Below are 6,560 nucleotides of genomic sequence, written 5' to 3'. Positions count from 1 at the left end.
CTAGTAAGGTGGCTCTGATACTAAGTTAAATATTAACTATGATATATTCCAAGTTGAATATGCTTGAATAGATGCGAAAAAGGAAAGAATAAAATAGAAACACAAGAACACTAGGTTACATAGTTCAGCCTTACGGCCTATGTCCAAGGAGGAAATCCTTAAAGACTACATTTTTATTATATAAGAGTGTAGTACAAAACCTGTGTTACAATAAACTATAACATAGGTATATATAGTAGACTAAACCCTAAACTAATAAACTTCTAGTACAAATAGGAGACTTGACATGCACATAAAGTAGAATCAAGTTTGGACCTACATTAATGGGCTAATATATCTTTGACACCGAAAATTCTAATCTATAGTAAGTTATATTAAGACCTCGAATAGAGTGTATCTTTTCACAAAATACCCACCAAAACAAAAAAAATATATATATATATATATATATATATATATATATGAGATGGGTTCAAGTTACATCTAGTGTAACTCTTTAGAGTTACACTTTTTTCAAACCGTTGGATTTAAGTAAATCCAATGGTTAAAAAAAGACTCACATTATTACAAATATTCTTATTAGGATCTTATTAATTGCCCTCATTTATTACATTCTAAATCTAACTCTAAACCCAAAGACTCTCTCCTCTCTACGTTTCTCTCTCTGTGCCTCCTCCACAATTGCTCCACTTCCACAGGTTGCCGGCAGGGAAAAAAAAAAAAAAAAAAAAGCCGAACACTAACAGAAAGAAGCAGTCTGTGGTAACCATCCAAATCCAAGACATTTAAAAAAAAAAAAAAAAAAAAATTACTGATGGAATCGTCGACGACAATGAAGAATGACAGGTAAAAAAAAGATAAAGATTTTGCATAAAAAATCCCTTTAGCTCCTAACTGGTAATGACAGAGAGTTCATGAGCCCATGCATTTTGCTTTGTTAACGCTATCATGATTGTTTGAATTTTGAAAGTGTTAGAAGAAAGCTCCATTACCGAAAAATGGAATTGATTACAAAATCATCATATAATAAACATTTTATTATTGATCAGAGCCCTATATTAAAAAAATGTTTGTCATATATATATAGCAACATCAAGCACCTTCATTTATAGAATTCTCATATATATGCAGCATAAATTTCTATATCCCAAATCCAAATCTGCAATGTCATGCACATGCCTCTCTGCGCCTGCTGCTCTTGACCTAAATTCAATTAAGGAGTACTATAACAGATTATTTTTGCTTCTACTGGCAACCTATGATTAGTGTACTGGCTTGGGGTTTTTTTTTTTTTTTTTTTCTGGCTACCTTAAGAGGTGGAGCAATGGTGGAGGAGACAGAGAGAGAGAGAGAGAAACGTAGAGAGAGAGTCAAACGTTTTTGGGTTTAGAGATAGATTTAGAATGTAATAAATGAGGGTAATGAATGAGATCTTAATAAGAATATTTGTAATAATGAGGGTCTTTTTTTAACCATTGGATCTAAAGAGTTACACCAGGTGTAACTTGAACTCATCTCTATATATATATATATATATATATTATTAGTGTATGCATTTATGTAGTGCAGCAATAACAACCTCCAGCCTCTATCACGTTGAGTATAGAACATCAACACTCATGTTTTTGCTTAGATTACAATAACTCTAAGGTTATAATACTTGTAAAATATTTCACACAACTGTCTGACAAGTTGTTAACAGTAAATAATAAAATGTTATCAATACTAACTGATTTTTAAAATTAAAAAAAAAATAAAAATAAAAAAAGACTATTTAACTGCTACGAAAAATGTGAAAATCGTCATACCAATAACATTTTTTTTTTTTTTTTGGAAACTGTCATACCAATAACATTATTCCTTAGATCAACCATGTGCCAAATACGAGTTCACTAATGAGTGCTTTTCCAGGTATACAGGCTTAGACTATACACGAATTTTTTAGTTGCTTTCATGAATAGTCAGACTACTTCTTCATTTCAATCATCTTGATCTCACAATAATCTACAGTAAAAGTGGCATCTACTGGGATTTTCTGGTCTGGTAGTACGCTCATCATTTAGGATTGTCAGGTACGACATGCCATGCAAATTTCGGACAGGATTCACATGTTCTGCAGAAGTGTATTATAAATGTTAAAACAGCATATGCTCTATTTAAATTTGCGGTTCAACTTTTATCTTGCGTATTAACATGCGCGAAAATAAATAGTTATTTTATAATTATGAAATAATGTATAATTTATTATCTGAAAGTTAGAAAGGCAAAATCAAAAAATTTTAAAGCAAATTTGAAATGCATACTATGTCACACGTTTAACATAAAAGTTATATTTTTCTCTAAATTATACCACATTTTATATTTTGCTCTCAAAACTATCAAAGTATGCAATTGACTCTTCAAAATTATAATTTTGTAACACTTAACTTCTGTCTTTTATTTTGGAGTTAAGTCTAACGAAATTTAGTATTGAAAGATTGACTTATCCCTACCTCCAAAACAAAAGGTAGAGGGTAAATTTATCTTTTAATGCTACATTTCGTTAGACTTAATTGAGAACATATAGGGAGGAGTAAAGTATTACATGAGTTTTAGTTTAGAGAGCTGATAGCACATTCTTGTAGTCTAGAGAAGGTAACTGTAAAACATGATATAATTTATGGTTAAAAAGTGTAATTTTTCTTTCTTTTTTTATAATAAAAATAAAAGTTGTCAAAATTTTTTTTTTTTTTTTTTATGAACACTATACTAATAAACTACCACAAATAAGTCATTCACAAACTCACTCTTAATATATTTTACAATTTTTTTCCCTAAATATTACTTTTTGGTTTTTAAAAAATTAAGATGAAGTTAGTGAGTACAAAGAAAGCTTGAGCGCTATAGTATTGATGCACGGATTCTAAATGCTCATTTCTTTGATATTGCAAAGAGTTCAACAGTTTATGTAAATGCAACTTTAGAAAAACTATCATTTATCGCAAAAGCTTACACAGTTAAAAAGTATTAATAAACTTAACTATTTAATCATCACTTTAACACACCTAATAAGACAGGAAAAAATAATATTAATCAGAAAATAGCACAAGGGTACAAAAGTCACAAAACAACTAAATGGCAACATTCGTAAACAAAAAAGGAAGAAAAAATAAAACCAAAAACATTTATGAGGCTAAAAGGACAGGACAAAATAAAAAGGGGGAAAGGAAAGTTGAGATAAAGAGCAAAAGAGAGAGAAAGAGAAGCAAGCAGGTAGTATTAATAGTAGGGTTGTGTTAACGAGCACCGCAAGGTTTATGTCTTTTTATTTTTTTCAATTTTATAAGTATTTTTATGTCTTTTTCTTTTATTTATCTCATTTTTTATTATATAAGACCCACATTAGAGAAACTTTAACAAGCATCACACATACTTTAGTATTCCATTCCACGAATGTGAAGTTAAGCCATAGCCAAACCAAATACTACTTCTTTTTGGATTGAAGCCTTGAAATCCCTTTACCACTTATAAGCTTTAGATCATTCCCATCCGGAAATTCTATTCTATTCTATTTTACCATCTCAAAAAATTATTTTATCAATTATACCATACCATTTTACAATACATCCAACACCCCGCATTTTATTTTTTTCATACAACATATTAAAATAATATAAATTACACAATAAAATAAAATAAATCTCTCTCTCTCTTCTCTCTTCATCTATGTTCTCTGTCTCTCTGTTTTTTCCTCTTTCTCATCCACCCACCACCAACCCAAACCCAGAACAACCACCCACCAATACACGCCTGCAACTTGAAAAAAGCCTTGATTTTTTTTTTCTCTTCAATGCCAATTCAGGCATACTCACAAAGAAAGAAAGAGCAGAGATAAAATTCAGCCACCATCCATATCAAACCCATGCCCAATTTAGCCATACCCACCTCTTCCTTTAGGCATCGGTCACAACAGGAAAAAAATATATATATATATATATATATATATATATATATTCCAAAACCCAGAAGAACCCAACGAAACCCATAACCACGAACCAGATGACCGTACGGAACGCCACCTTGGTGAACTCTACAGTAACAGTAACAGTAACCCATCAAATCAAATATTAGGAATCAAAAAAGTTCAATATTTAAAGATCCAACATCGGATCTAAAAAAAGAAGAGGTGAGTTTTGAATATGATTAGTGATTAGATAGAGATACCTTTGCAATCGAGTTTATGGCAGCATTTGACGAGGCAGAGGCTGTCCTTGGCGAATTCTCTGAGTGGATCGAACACTGAGTCTATGGCCTCCATCTCTCCCTGCTTTTTCTCTTTTGATATCACAATCACAAACCAATTTTATTAATTTTGAGGATTTATTAGGAATTCTCTTTTTCGCCTTCTCTTTGCTCTAGACAGGAGTGCTAGTGGACACGGGAGTGCCACGCTCGATAGAGCAGAAGAAGGAGAGCCACGACAACGAGGACCACGTTTCCATGATCCAGGACTATAGATCCAAGATCGAATCAGAGCTCTCCAACATCTGCGATGAAATCCTCAAGCTCCTTGACACCAGACTCATCCCCTCCACCGCCACCGGTGACTCCAAGGTCTTCTACCTCCAGCACTAGCACAAAAAGAGAGGGAGACGAAATACTAAGAATCTGAGATGAGGAAAGAGAGTTGAGAAAGAAAGAGTAAAATGGATTAAAATATTATTATTTTGTCTTGGCATAGTGCTACAATACCATCATACATTTACGATGGTACTGTAGCACTATGTAAAAAAAAAATTACACTTTTCCATGTTTAGCCTTCCGACTGTTGAGAGTTATTGGGCCTAAATGCTAAATTTTGGTTACATTTGGCATATAGCTGGCCCATTGTGAATGCTCACAAGGTCCATTTGATAAACAAGGCGAAGGGAGAGAGGGACCTCCACATTGTACTTTTCTTGGCTTTTCTCCGCATCTCTAATTTGATCCCAACTGGATATTCCGCCCATTATGTTCTAGAAATGTCCTCCAGTCATTCTCACTATGTATGCATATATTTAAAAAATTTGTCCTCCAATAATTCAGTTGTACTTGTCCCCTTTTTTTTCTATCTTAATTTAAAAACCAAGAAAGAGGTAAAATAGTTTCTAATTTCATGCCATGCTACAGCATAATTCTGCAAAGAATCAAAGTTTAAAAAATGAAAAGAAAAATCCATGTCATGAATTTATTTATTTTTAATATAATTCAGTAGTTATAATAGGAGGAAAATATTTGAACCTTTAATGTTTATTTTGAAAACCTACAAAAGTAACAGAACTCTTTGATTCATTTATAAATAAATATATATATATATATATATATATATTTATATATATCTCACTTTTTGGCATACAAGATTATCTTTAGGCCTCCAAACACGGTCATATGGGCAGGCTGTTCATGATCCAAAATATTCTCTTGCCACTGAATGAAAAAAAAAAAAAATCTGAGATCAATCTTTTTAGTGTCACGATTCTGCAGATAGTAAGTAATAGAGAAAATGTGTGTTTATATGAAAAAGAAAAATAATCAAACACAATTTACCATATGAAATAATTGTGAATTATGCGTGCTAAAAGGTGTTGTAGAATTACTTTTTTATTTATTTTTAAACATGACAAGTTGGGTGAGTTTTGACTGTACCTCTAACTGCAAGAAGTCAGCCCGGATCTATGAAAAGATTTTTACTCGTGCTAGTTGGCCAGCATTTAGCTTTGTTTTAGTCTGGACCATATCTGATTTTGACCTCACTTCTATTGTGAAATTTTAATTTTAACTCTTTGTTAACTCATTTTTAATGTATATTTGTAAATAGATTTTTTTTATATATGGTAAATAAAGATACTAGGATTTGTGTATTATTCAACTTTTATTTTTGAGTATTTTCTTTGTTATTTGTATAGAAGGAAATAAGAAGAAAAAAAATTGTTTTTAAGAAATACTTTTAAGTATTTTGGGGGTCAGGTTACATGAAAATATATGGGTCATTTCTGGTTGAGAGAACCCATCAAAAGCAAGTAAAGGTCCGCCGAATAAAAATCTATTTTTGTTCAACCCCTTTAAAATCTGTACCCAAATCCAACCCTTTGTTTGGTATAGCCAAAACATTTCAGACCTATTTGTAACAACATAATTCACTAGTTGAAGATAGTTAAAGACATGCCTTCAAGTTTTCAACATCATCCACTTGGGGAGTATTATCTAAAGTAATCTACTTGATTTGCCAGTATGCCAGATTTGAGATTTCATCCTAATATATAAGATAAGGCATGCACTTTAGCTGCCGAAAAGTTGGACTTGAACCATTTTAGGTCTTTTCACTCCACTAAATTGAGTTTCCTAATGACAAACTTGAATTAAAAAGTACCACATGATTTGGTAGGAAAAATACTTTCATGGCAACAGATAAATATCAATAAAGAATTCTATCCACATTTACATCCCCTATCACATCAGATGTTTACAGCCCAGTCTATGGGCTGCCCCATAGATATAAAATTTCAGCTATACATTCTCAACCACATTCCAATCAGCAAGGA

Source organism: Quercus robur, chromosome 12 (assembly GCF_932294415.1).
Source record: "Quercus robur chromosome 12, dhQueRobu3.1, whole genome shotgun sequence".
In the NCBI taxonomy this organism is placed as follows: Eukaryota; Viridiplantae; Streptophyta; class Magnoliopsida; order Fagales; family Fagaceae; genus Quercus; species Quercus robur.
The sequence above is the reverse complement of the archived record's forward strand: the minus strand, read 5'-3'. Positions refer to the sequence as shown.